We start from the raw sequence: 12,717 nt of genomic DNA, 5'->3' as shown, positions 1-12,717 counted from the left end.
AAAGTTTATTTTTCCTGGGTTGATTTTATACCTAAGAAGTTTATATATTTTCATCTATTAATAAGCTGGGCCATTCTGCTGTTGCTGGTGGTATGCGCATTTGAGCATAGACTCTGCTGCTGCTGCCCCAGTGAAGCACTTTAGACAGCAACTCCCAGCAGAGTGTTGTGGTCGGCGGACAAGAAACACCTCGGTGTCTCTAGCAGAGCAGCTGCTTTACATCACAGGGACAGAGAACAATGATGTGGGCCTGGTACCAGTCCCCAAAGGTGGAGCACACAGTCCAAGAGTACTGACCTGAGCTTTTCCCCCTAACAACTTCCAGAAATGAAGCCTCTTGACAAAACCCACTACCGTCAAACCCTCAAGGGCATCAGCGAGTATAAAATAATATAAAACCTATTCAAAGTAAAGAAACTTCAAATAGCAAAGGAACATCAGCCCACACAGATAAGAAAGAACGAGCACAAGAACTCTAGCAACTCCAGAAACCAGAGCCTCTTCTTCCCTCCTCACTACCACGTTAGTTCTGCAGCAATGGTTCTAAAGCAGGGTGAAATGGCTACAATGAGAGACAGAGTTTAGCATCTGGATGGACACAGATCATTGAGATTCAGGAGGAAGTCAAAACCAAATCCAAGGAATCTAAGGAATCCAATAAAATGACAGAAACATGAAAGATGGAATCACCATTTTAAGAAGGAACCAAGCGAAGAGGTAAGGCCAAAAAACTCACTGAAGAAATCTCATAATGTAATTAAAAGTATTAACAACAGAATAGACCCAGCAGAGGAAAAATCTCTAAGCCTGAAAACCAGTTCTCTGAATCAACTCAGTCAGAAAAAACTATATAGAAAAAATAATAAAAAATAACGCCTCAAACCCCCAAGAAATTTGAGATTAGGTAGTAAGACCAATCCTGCAACACATTGGCATCCCTAAAAGACAGGGAGAAAGAACAAGCAACTTGGAAAACAAATTTGAGGGTATCATTCACAAAAATTACTCCACCCCTGTTGGATGGTCAACATTCAAATTCAGGAAATCCCGAGAATCTCTGTGAGATACTATATAAGACAACCCCCAAGTCACATAATCATCATATTCTCCAATGTCAAGATGAAAGAAAAAATATTAAAGGCAGCTGGAGAGAAGGAACAGGTCACCAAAAAAAGGAACGTCATCAGAGTGGACATCAAGGTGGACAAATGTCAGGTGATATTTATCCTGGTAAATATCAACACTATTCTCTGAGTAAATAATCATTTACATAGTACTTGCATATGTTTATCAGTTACATGAGGTATTTTGATATAGGCTTGCTATGTGTAATAATCACATCATGGTAAATGGGTTATCCACAAGCATAGACATTTATCCTTTGTGTTTCAAACAATCCAATTACACTCTTTTAGTTATTTCAGAAAGTACAATTAAATCATTTTGACTATGGTCACCCTGTTGTGATAGCTAATACTAGGTCTTATTGATTCTCTCTAACAGTTTTTTATAAACATTAGCCATCCTCACTTCTCCCCCAGCACCCCTCTACATTTCTCAGTCTCAGGTAACCATCCTTCTACATTCTGTCTCCATGAATTCCACTGTTTTGATTTTTAGCTTCTACAAGTAAGCGAGAACATGTGAAATTTGTCTTTCTGTGCCTGGCTTATTTCACTTACCATAATGACCTCCAGTGCCACCCATGCTGATGCAAATGACAGGGTCTCATTCCTTTTATGGATGAATAGTACTCCATTGTGTATATGTGATACAATTTGTTTATCTGGTCATCTGCTGATGGACACTTAGGTTGCTTTCCAATCTTGGCTACTGTTAATCATGCTGCAGTGAACATGGTTGTGCAGGTAGCACTTCAGTGTAGTGATTTTCTTCATTTTGGGTAAATACTGAGGAGTGGGATTACTGGATAGTATGGTAGTATTGTTTTCATTTTTGGAAGAGTCTCCAGGCTGTTCTCCATAGTGGTTTTACCAATGTGCATTCCCACCAACAGTATAAACAAACTGTGATACACCTATACAATGGATTACTATGCAGCCATAAAAAGAAAAGGCCTGCCAGACATGGAAAGGCAGAGATGAACAAAAAAAGTGTGTTGCTAAGGGAAATAAGTTAATCTGATACCTTGGTTCTGATTACTCCTATTTCAGTTATCCAAGCTCTGGTGTTCTTTTTATGTTAAGATTTCTGGCCGGGTGCAGTGGCTCATGCCTGTAATCCCAACACTTTGGGAGGCTGAGGCAGGCAGATCACCAGAGGTCAGGACTTCAAGACCAGCCTGTTCAACATTGTGAAACCCCGTCTCTACTCAAACTACCAAAAAAAAAAAAAAAAAATTAGCCAGGTATGGTGGTGGGCGTCTGTAATCGCAGCTACTCAGGAGGCTGAGGCACAAGAATCTCCTGAACCCAGGAGGCAGAGGTTGTAGTGAGCCAAGATCGCGCCACTATACTCCAGCCTGGGTGATAGAGCGAGACTCCATCTCAAAAAAAAAATAATAAAATAAAACATAAATTAAAGATAAAAGATTCCTGCATGACAAGGTTGGATTGATCCAATAACATCAATTTTATTTGATACACTTCCATTCTCACATTGATTTTTTTGTTTGTGCACCTCCCCGATGAAAATGCATAGGTTGTAACGTAATCCCCAATATTTGGCATTTTCGTTATGGCAAGCCAAACTGACTATCACACTCCTCTACATTCTCTGACTCTCTTTCTGGTACTCTCACGAGAAATTGGGCTTCTAGTACATTCCACTATGCCATCCACCTACTTTTTATGGGTTTGCCTCCCTGGCTAAATAGTGAGAGCATATAAAGAGAAAAATAACAGAGAGGTTTTCTCCCATATTTTTGGAACAAAGATCTTCTTGACAGAAGGAAGGATGTTCCTCTCTCAGAATTTTGATGCCTGACCAGCTGTGGCTGGTGCTCTCATTGGAAGATTACACCTTCAAGAATGGCGCTGGCTTGCCTGGAGGCCAACCTTGAAGAAGAAAGGAATTTCTCATGTTCTCTTTGTCTTTTAGAAATCTCCTATCCTATTTCTTCAAACACAAAGGGTTTTCTAGAAAAAAATGCAAACATAAATTGACATTGATCACTTTCTGTCTCTATATCCTGTGCAATTCTTCAGTTTTATATGCCTTTAAGTCCAGGCTGGAAGACTGAGAAGGAAAAAAGTAAAGGAAACTAATCACCCTATCAAAATATTACTTTGAATTCTAGTTTCCTTCCGTAATTCTCCTGCTTCTATTTACTATTTTTACAAAAAAAATTTTGCTTTAGAATAGTTTTAGATTCACAGAAAATTTACAAAATAATAACTCCAAGATCCAGATGTTGGCTGGTTTGATTTCTTCTCTGGTCTCTCTGTGGCTTGCGGATGGCCACTTTCTCACTGAATTCTTGCATGATTGTTCCTTGGTCTGTGTGTCTGTATCTTAATCTGCACTTCTTATGAGGACACCTGTCATACTGAATATGAACCTAACCTTAATACCTCATTTTACCTTAATTACGTCTTCAAAATTTCTATCTTCAAATACAGTCACATTCTGGGATACTGGGCTTTACAACTTGGATATATGAATTTTTGGGGTGAGTCACAATTCAGCCCATAACACCCTGCCAACTAAAATCAGAATTTCTGTGCCAAAAAATAAACTTGTTGTGTTAAGTCATGTAAATTTCAAGGATTTTTTTTCTTGGTGTTCCATGAGCTTACTGATACTTTATCTTCCCACTGGACTGCTCCTCATGCTTTTCTTAGGCTTATTTCAATACTTTACTTACAAATGAATACTGCATATATTTCTGTTGCAAAAATTTTAAAAATAAGTAGAAATCACAATTCTCCCCTTTGGAAAGTTCTTCCAAAATTCAGCCCCCTATTCAGAAGTTTCCACAATTAACCATGTGGTGTTTAAATTTAAAAGCTGATTTAGAATTTTGAGAAAGATAGGTGTGGTTTTTAAATATAATTTATATGTATATGAGCATGTGTGTGTGTTTATAACTAAACATGGGTAATAATATACGTATAGGTCTGCCACTTCCTTTTCCACTATTATAGGTTCAGTTGCATCCCCACTAAAATCTTATGTTGAAATTTACATGTGGCATTATTTGGAGATGGGATTATCTCAGAGGCAAGTAAGTTAAAATGTGGTTATTAAAGAAGAGCTGGTATTATTCCAACTGAAACCATTCCAAAAAAAATTGAAAAGGAGGAACATCTCCCTAACTCATTCTATGAGGCCAACACCATCCTCATACCAAAACCCGGCAGACACAAACAAAAAAAGAGAAAACTTCAGGCCAATATCTTTAACAAACATTGATGCAAAAATTCTCATCAAAATGCTGTCAAATCATATCCAGCAGCACATCAAAAAGCTTATCCACCAGGATCAAGTAGGCTTGATTTCTGGGATGCGAGGTTGGTTCAACATGTACAAATGAACAAATGTGATTTATCAAATAAACAGAAATAAAGATAAAAACCACATCATTTTCTCAATTGATGCAAAAAAAGCTTTTGATAAAATTCAACATTTTTTCTTATTAAAAACTCTCAATAAATTAGGTGTTGAGGGAACATACTTTAAAATGATAAGAGCCATATATGACAAACTCACAGCCAATATTATACTGGATGGACAAAAGCTGGAAGTATTCTTCTTGAAAATTAGCACAAGACAAGAATGCCCTCCTTCACCACTCTTATTCAACATAGTATTGGGAGTTCTGGCCAGGGCACTCAGGCAAAATAAATAAATAAAGCATATTCAAATAGGAAGAGAGGAAGTCAAACAATCTTTGTTTGCAGATGACATGATCATATATCTAGAAAACCCCATTGTCTCATGTCAAAAGCTTCTTATGCTGATTAACAACTTCAGCAAAGTCTCAGGATATAAAATCAATGTACGGAAATCACTAGGAGTCCTATACACCAACAACAGGCAAACTGAGCGCCAAATCATGAATGAACTTTCATTCCTAATTGCCACAAAAGGAATAATATAGCTAGGAACACAACTAACAAGGGAAGTGAAGTATCTCTACAAGGAGAAAGACAAATCTCTGCTCAAATAAATCAGGGGTGACACAAGAAAATGGAAAAACATTCCATCCGAATGGATAGGAAGAATCAGTATGGTGAAAATGGCCATACAGACCAAAGCAATTTATAGATTCAATGCTATTCCCACTAAACTTTCACTGACATTCTTCACACAACTAGAAACAAAAATCTATTTTGAAATTCGTATGTAACCAAAAAAGAGCCCAAATAGCCAAGGCCATCCTGAACAAACAAACAAACAAAAAAAGCTGGAGGCATCATGCTACTTGACTTCAAACTATATTACAAGGCTACAGTAACCAAACAGCATGGTACTGGTACAAGGACTGACACATAGACCAGTGGAAAAATAATAGAGAATCCAGAAATAAGACCGCACACCTAAAACCATCTGATCTTTGACAAACGTGACAAAAACAAGCAATTGGTAAAGGACTCTCTATTTAATAACCGGTGATGGAAGAACTGGCTAGACCTAAGCAGAAAATTGAAACTACACCCCTTACTTACACCACATACAAAAATAACTCAAGGTGGATTAAATACTTCAATGTGAAACCCAAAACTATAAAAACTTTAGAAGAAACCTAGGCAATACCATTCAGGACATACACATGGGAGAAAATTTCATGACATATATGCTAAACATAGTTTCAACAAAAGCAAGCATTGACAAACAGGATGTGTTTAAAGTAAAGAACTTCTGCAGAGCAAAAGAAACTATCAACAGAGTAAACAGACAACCCAGAGAATGGGAGAAAATTTTTGTAATCTGTGCATCTGATGAAGATCTATATCCAGCATCTATAAACAATTTAAACAAATTTAAATGAAAAAAAAATTAAAAACCCACTAAAAGGTGGGCAAAGGACATGCACAGACACTTTCCAAAAGAGGACATACATGCTGCCAAGAAGCATATGAAAAAAGCTCAACATCACTGATCACTAGAGAAATGCCAATCAAAACTACAGTGAGACACCACCTCACACCAGACAGAATGGCTACTATTAAAATGTCAAAAAATAAGTGATCATGGTGAGGCTGTGGAGAAAAAGGAATATTTTTACTCTGTTGGTGGGAGTGTCAATTAGTTCAACCCTTATGGAAAATAGTCTGTCAAATTCTCAAAGACCTAGAGACAGAAATAGCATTCAGCTGAGCCAGCAAACCCATTACTGGGTGTATATTTAAAGGAGTATAAATGGTTCTATTATTAAGACATATGCAAGTGTATGTTCAATGAGGCACTATTCACAATAGCAAAGACATGGAATCAACCTAAATGCCCATCAATGATAGACTGGATAAAGAAAAGGTGGTATATATACACTGTGGAATACTATGCAGCCAGGAAAAGGATGAGATCAGGTGTTTTGCAGGAAAATAGATGAAGCTGGAGGCCATTATCCTTGGCAAAGTAACAGAGGAACAGAAAACCAAATGTCAAATGTTCTCACTTATAAGTGGGAGCTAAACCTTGAGAACACACGGACACATAGAGGGGAACAATGCACGCTAAGGCCTACCAGAGGGCAGAGGGTGGGAGGAGGGAGAGGGTCAGGAAAAATAACTAATGGATATTGGCTTAATACCTGGGTGATGAAATAATATATATAACAAACTTTCATGACACACATTTACATACGTAAAAAGCCTGCACATCCTGAACATGCACCATGAACTTAAACTAAAAGTTTAAAAAAATGTGGTTATTAATGCTGGCCCTAATCCCATATGATGGGAGTCATTATAAAAAGGGGAAATTTGGACACCGTGCTATGAGTAGAGGGATGACCATGTGAACATACACGGAGTGAAGACAGCCATCTACAAGGCAGGGAGAGAGCCTGGAAAGCATCCTGCCCTCACAGCCCTCAGCAGGAACCAACCTTGTGTACACTTTGCTCTTGGACCACCAGACTCCAAAACTGTGAGAAAGTCACAAAACTCTGCAAATCCAATCATGAGGAAAAAGAAAACCAAATATAAAATGGGCAAGATAATCTGAAAAGATATGCCGGCAAAAACATATACAAATGGAAAATAAGCACATAACACTGTCGAATGTCCTATGTCATTACAGATACACAAGTTAAAACAACTAGGAGATAGCACTCGACCCCCAGGAGAATGGCTGAATTCCCAAACACTGCAACATCAAATGTCGACATGCATGTTGAGCAACAGGAACTTTCAGTCGTTGTTTGGGATAGACCTGGAGGTATCATGAAAGCCTATTGCTAAGTGAAAGAAGAAAATTCTAAAAGGGCTACATAATGTACGATTTCAATCATACCATATTCTGAAACAGGCAACAAAGAATACACTAAAAATATTACTGGTTTCCAGGGGCTGAGTGTTGGGGTTGGTGCACAGGGGATTGATAATTAGGTGGAACACAGAGGAGATCCAGGATGGTAAAACAATCTGTGTAATACTATAATGATGAATACTTGCCGTTACACCATTATCAAAATATATAGTATCCTCAGTGTTAAGAGTGAGTCCTGACGTAAACCATGGACTTAATAATGAGGTAATACAAGTTCATCAGTTGTAGCAAACATGTCATAATAATACAAAATATAAATCAAAAGAGACATTTTGTGTGTGTGTGCAGCAAGCAGGGCAGGGTGGGTGGTGTAGATATGTAGGAACTCTAATTCTGATGAGGTTTTCTCTTTGTATTTTTGGATTAGCAATGCTCTAAAAATGAAGTTTATTCATCTATAAAAAGATGCAAATGATTTGAATAGATACTTTATTAAGGGGGTATACCAATGGTAAAAAAAGCACATAAAAAGACGACAAATTTCATATGTCATTAGGGAGATGCAAACAAAAACCAAAGAAGATTCCAATACATGCTTATGAGAATGGCTAAAACCTGAAAATCTAAAATACTAAATGTAAGAGAGGATATAGAATAACAGAAATTCTCATTCCTTGATAGTTGTGACAAAAAAAAAAGAGTACAGGCACACTTTTAAGTCAGTATCTTATAAACCTAGTCATATGACGAATTGGAAAAGTTAAAACTCCAGGAACTAAAAACAGAAGAGGGTTGCTAGTGTAGCAGGATGAGCCGCAGACAAAACCTCTCAGATACCGACTTGTAGAAGGAAGGGCTTTAGTCAGCTGGGAGCATCGGCAAGCTACTGCCTTAAAATCCCAGCTCCCCCAGTGCACAATTTCTGCCCCTTTTAAGGGTTCATAACACTAAAGATTTCACATGAAAGCGTCGTGATTGAGCAAGCAGCGGGTACGTGACAGGGGCTGCATGCACCGGTGGTCAGAGAGAAAGAGAACAGGGCAGGAAGTTTCACAGTGTCCTATACAATGTCTGGAATCTATGAATAACATCGGTTTCTCAGTTATGAGTTGATTTTTAACTACTGGGTTTAGGCCAGGCAGGCCCAGGCCTGGTTTCGGGTCTGGCACCGGGCTGCCTGTCTTTGGTTTTACTTCCTTGTTTTTTTCTTAAAATAGGTACTGAGTATAAAACCATATAAAACAATATGAGAGGGTCTCTCTCTTTCCTCACTAGGAGCTTAGTAGAGTGCAGTGATTGACTTCAAACGGGATGCACAGGAGAATTTTAGGCAGGTGGAACTGGTCAGTATGATACTTGGTTGGTAGATATGGGAGTACATACATTTTCCAAAACACATATAACTTCACATTCTAGTTAAATCTGATGTGTGTATTTAAAACGATAATCACATATTGGTTTTTAAAAGGAACACCGGGGCCTATCACGGGGAGGGGGGAGGGGGGAGGGAATGCATTGGGAGTTATACCTGATGTAAATGACGAGTTGATGGGTGCAGCACACCAACATGGCACAAGTATACATATGTAACAAACCTGCACGTTATGCACATGTACCCTAGAACTTAAAGTATAATAAAAAATAAATAAATAAATAAATAAATAAAAATAAAAGGAACATGGGCTGCTGAAAAGACAACGGTTTTTTCAGGAACAAGGATAGGAAAAGAAGCAACAATAAGGAAGCCTTCAACATAGGCTGTGGGAGAGATGATGCTAACTTCACACTCAGCAGTAGTTAAAGTGGAAACATTTGGAATGCATTTTAGCGGCTGAAGGAACAAATATTGCTGTCTGGACAGGAGAGGGAGGGAGTGGAGGCCCCCTAAGAACTAATACCTTGAGGGAGACTGAGGGGCCTTCCTACCCCATTTCAGACAGGGGCAGTGGAGCCCTGCGTTGGGCATGGGAGGTTTTATACCACTGTGGGTGGATGGGATTCTCCCTCTCTTCTACCTTGCAGGTCTCAGGGATGGGAGGGGCTTATTCGGGGGTGAAAGACTCAGATGCACAGGGTCAGGCATCCCAGGCAGTATTAGGAGTCCAGGCACAGCCTCTCAGGAAGGCAGGAAGGGAACACCCACGACTGGTAGTGCTCCCTGTCCTGTCCCTGTGCCTGCTGCCAGCTCTGGAGGAGCCCATCAGGGTCCCCAGATTTACAACTTTCTGACTTCCATTTTGGGAGTCAGCTACTAGAGGGGAGGTTTTCTCTGAGGAGAGCAGCTTCCGTTAAGCAGAGGGAGAAGCCCCAGGACTGGCCAATAATCAAGAAGAGAATTCTGTGGAAGGACGATGACCTCCCACCAGGGAGGGGACGCCGAGGCTGCAAAGAGACACTCCTTGCTGTCAGCCCTGGAAAAAGGGGCAGGTGGAGGGTGTCAAGGACTGGAGAGGTGAGAAGGTAGAGGTCAGCAAAGCTTAGGGAGTGAGCAGGAAAGGGTGGAGGGCGGCCAGAAAGTGGTCAGGAAAGGATGGAAGGAGACCGACACGTGGGGGTTGGCTCCTCCGCAGAGAGGAGGCCCCACCCCTCGCTGCCCCTGCTGTCAGCTCTGGTCAAGCCCGGCAGGGTTCCTGGATGTGCTTTTCCGACTTGCACCTTGGGAGTCTGAAGGACCTGAGGCACTTTGTGAGGAGGCTCGTCTCAGTTCAGCAGAGACAAGTCTTAGACCTGGCCAATCCTCAAGGTAAGGGCCCTGAGGAAGAACTGAGGGACCTCCCACCACAGAGAGAAGAAACCCTGGCAGGTGTGCTGCCCCTGCCGTCGAACCTGTAGGTCCCAGACAGGAAAATGGCTGCCAAGGGCTGAGGGGTCCTCATGATAGAAGAAGGGAGGAGGTGCCGGCCCTCTAGGGAATAAATAGGAAGACTTTGAGGGAGACTCGGGGAACTCCCACCTCAGAGGACAGATTCCCGGAGATTCCCACCCTGCTCCTCATATCAACCCTCTTAGAGCTCCCCAGTCAGCTCAGGCTGAGCCGCAGCCCTCTCATTTCTAGGTGACAGGTGGAGGGGAGGGGGGCCTTGGTCTGGGAGTCCTGTGGCAAGTCAGCAGGGGAACTGCTTCTGGTTGGCAGAGGGAAGATTCCGAGACTCTGCTGGGGACAAGACTGAGGACTGAGGAGTCACATGTGCACCAGAACAGGCGTGAGGCTATCCCGACCGCCCCTGTGGGAGAGTGCTGGGAAGTGGCTGCCACCGCACCACCTCCCACTGCTCTCAGGGATGTGGAGTTTGCTCTGGGGTTTTGCCTTAGACCAGCAGAGTGGTGGGGGTCTGGCCCTGTCTGAGAAGCTGTGAGGTTGCTAATTAAATTCTGAGGGGGCCAAGCAGCCCAGAACTATGGAGCTCTGCGATTCTGGCCAGCCTAAGCTGTTAGCCCTGGGAAGTCCAAGGCTCTGCTTGCAGTCTTTAGCCTGAGAGGCTCCCTCACGTCCTCTTGCAGGTGCTCCAGGAACCAGGATGTGAAGACCTGGGTCTGAGTTGCACTTCCTAAAGTCAGCAGAGCAGGGGAGGCCCAGGAGGCGCCAGGAGTCAAGGTGAGTGCACACCCTGACTTTGTTACAAAGGCTCTACCCCCGCAAACAGGGGAGACTCCTCAGCACCGAGCCCTAACCACCTACTGTCATTCCTGGTGCCTCAGGCTCTGCCTGCCAACTGTGCCCTGAGGTGCTTTCTCATATCCTCTTACAGGTGCCCAGGGGACAATCTCTCTAGGAAGACAGCCAACCTGTGAGGCCCTAGAACACCACCTTAAGAGAAGAGGAGCTGCAAGTCTGCCTTTGGCTGAGCCATCATGGGTGAGTTTATCAGCTGAGGTCATTCAGTGTCACTCTCTTCCACAGGCCTGTTGGATTCCATCATCCATATCCCTGTTGATACGTTTACCTGTTGCTCCTGAAGAAGTCGTTATGCCTCTCTTTCCAAGTGTTCCGTTCCCCAACTTTGAGGAAGACTCCCAGTACCCAGTTGTGATAGAGGATTGGATAGATGCATAGGATCCCACAGATGAGGAAGAGGAGGAAGCCTCCATTTCCTCTTCCGCTTTCTACTTAGTATTTTCCTCCTCTTCCTCCTCCTCATCCTCTTCTCTGATTCTTGGTAGTCCTGAGGAGGACGAGGTACACTCTGCTGGGATGTCAAGTCTTCTCCAGAGCACTCCCAAGAGTCCTCCACAGGGTCCTTCCCAATGTCCTCCCCAGAATCCTCTGAGCTCCTGCTCCTCTTCTGTTTCATGAAGCCCAATGAATGAAGAGTCCAGCAGCCAAAAAGAGGAGGATGCCAGTACCTGTCCTGGCCTGCCAGAGAGTCAGTTCTGTTTCACATATACACTAGATGAAAAGGTGGCCGAGTTCCTACTCCTCAAATATCAAACAAAGGAGCCTATAACAGAGTCAGAGATGCTGACGGTTGTCATCACCAAGTACAAAGACTACTTTCCTATGATACTCGAGAAAGCCGGTGAGTTCATAAAGCTGCTTTTTGGCCTTGCCCTGATAGAAGTGGGCCCTGACCACTTCTATGTGTCTGCAAACACAGTAGACCGCACCGATGAGGGTAGTGATGACAAGGGCAGGTCCGAGAACTGCCTCCTGATTCTTATTCTGAGTATGATCTTCATAAAGGGCAGCTGTGCCTCTGAGGAGGTCATCTGGGAACTGCTGAAGGCAATAGGGGTGTATGCTGGGAGGGAGCACTTCGTCTATGGGGAACCCAGGGAGCTCCTCATTAAAGTTTGGGTACAGGAACATTACTTGGAGTATCGGTAGGTGCCCAAGAGTTCTCCTCCACATTATGAATTCCTGTGGGGTCTAAGAACCCATTCAGAAAGCACCAAGCAGAAAGTACTAGAGTTTTTGGCCAAGCTAAACAATAGTATCCCTATTTCCTTTCCATCCTGGTACAAAGATGCTTTGAAAGATGTGGAAGAGAGAGCCCAGGCCATAATTTCCACCACAGATGATGCCACTGCCATGCCCAGTGCAAGCTTCAGTTTCATGTCCAGTAACTTCTCCTGTCCTGAGAGAAGTTTAGGGTAGTTTCTTCCCTTTGTGTTTGAAGAAGGCAGTTGAGGTTCTACATAGTGGAGGGCCCAGGTGGGGCTGGAGATAAAACAGTGTTCTCTGCATTTCTGTTTCATGTGAGTGGTTTATATATTTACCTGTTGTTCTTTTGGTTATTTTCAAGTGCTTTTACTTTAGTAGCAGGTTTAATTGGTTTCAGAATCTTAGTTTATGAATAGTACTTACACACATCTTGTCATTTA

At 42.2% G+C, this 12,717-nt stretch overlaps 1 pseudogene; it reads left to right on the top strand.

Annotated features, from left to right (window-relative positions):
- Positions 1-11,362: 11,362 nt before the first annotated feature.
- LOC100429007 (melanoma-associated antigen C2-like) lies at positions 11,363-12,490 on the top strand (annotated as a pseudogene).
- The last annotated feature ends 227 nt before the right edge of the window (positions 12,491-12,717 follow it).

This window comes from Macaca mulatta, chromosome X (genome assembly GCF_049350105.2).
Source record: "Macaca mulatta isolate MMU2019108-1 chromosome X, T2T-MMU8v2.0, whole genome shotgun sequence".
Classification (NCBI taxonomy): domain Eukaryota; kingdom Metazoa; phylum Chordata; class Mammalia; order Primates; family Cercopithecidae; genus Macaca; species Macaca mulatta.
This window is presented reverse-complemented; position numbering and strand designations above follow the sequence as displayed.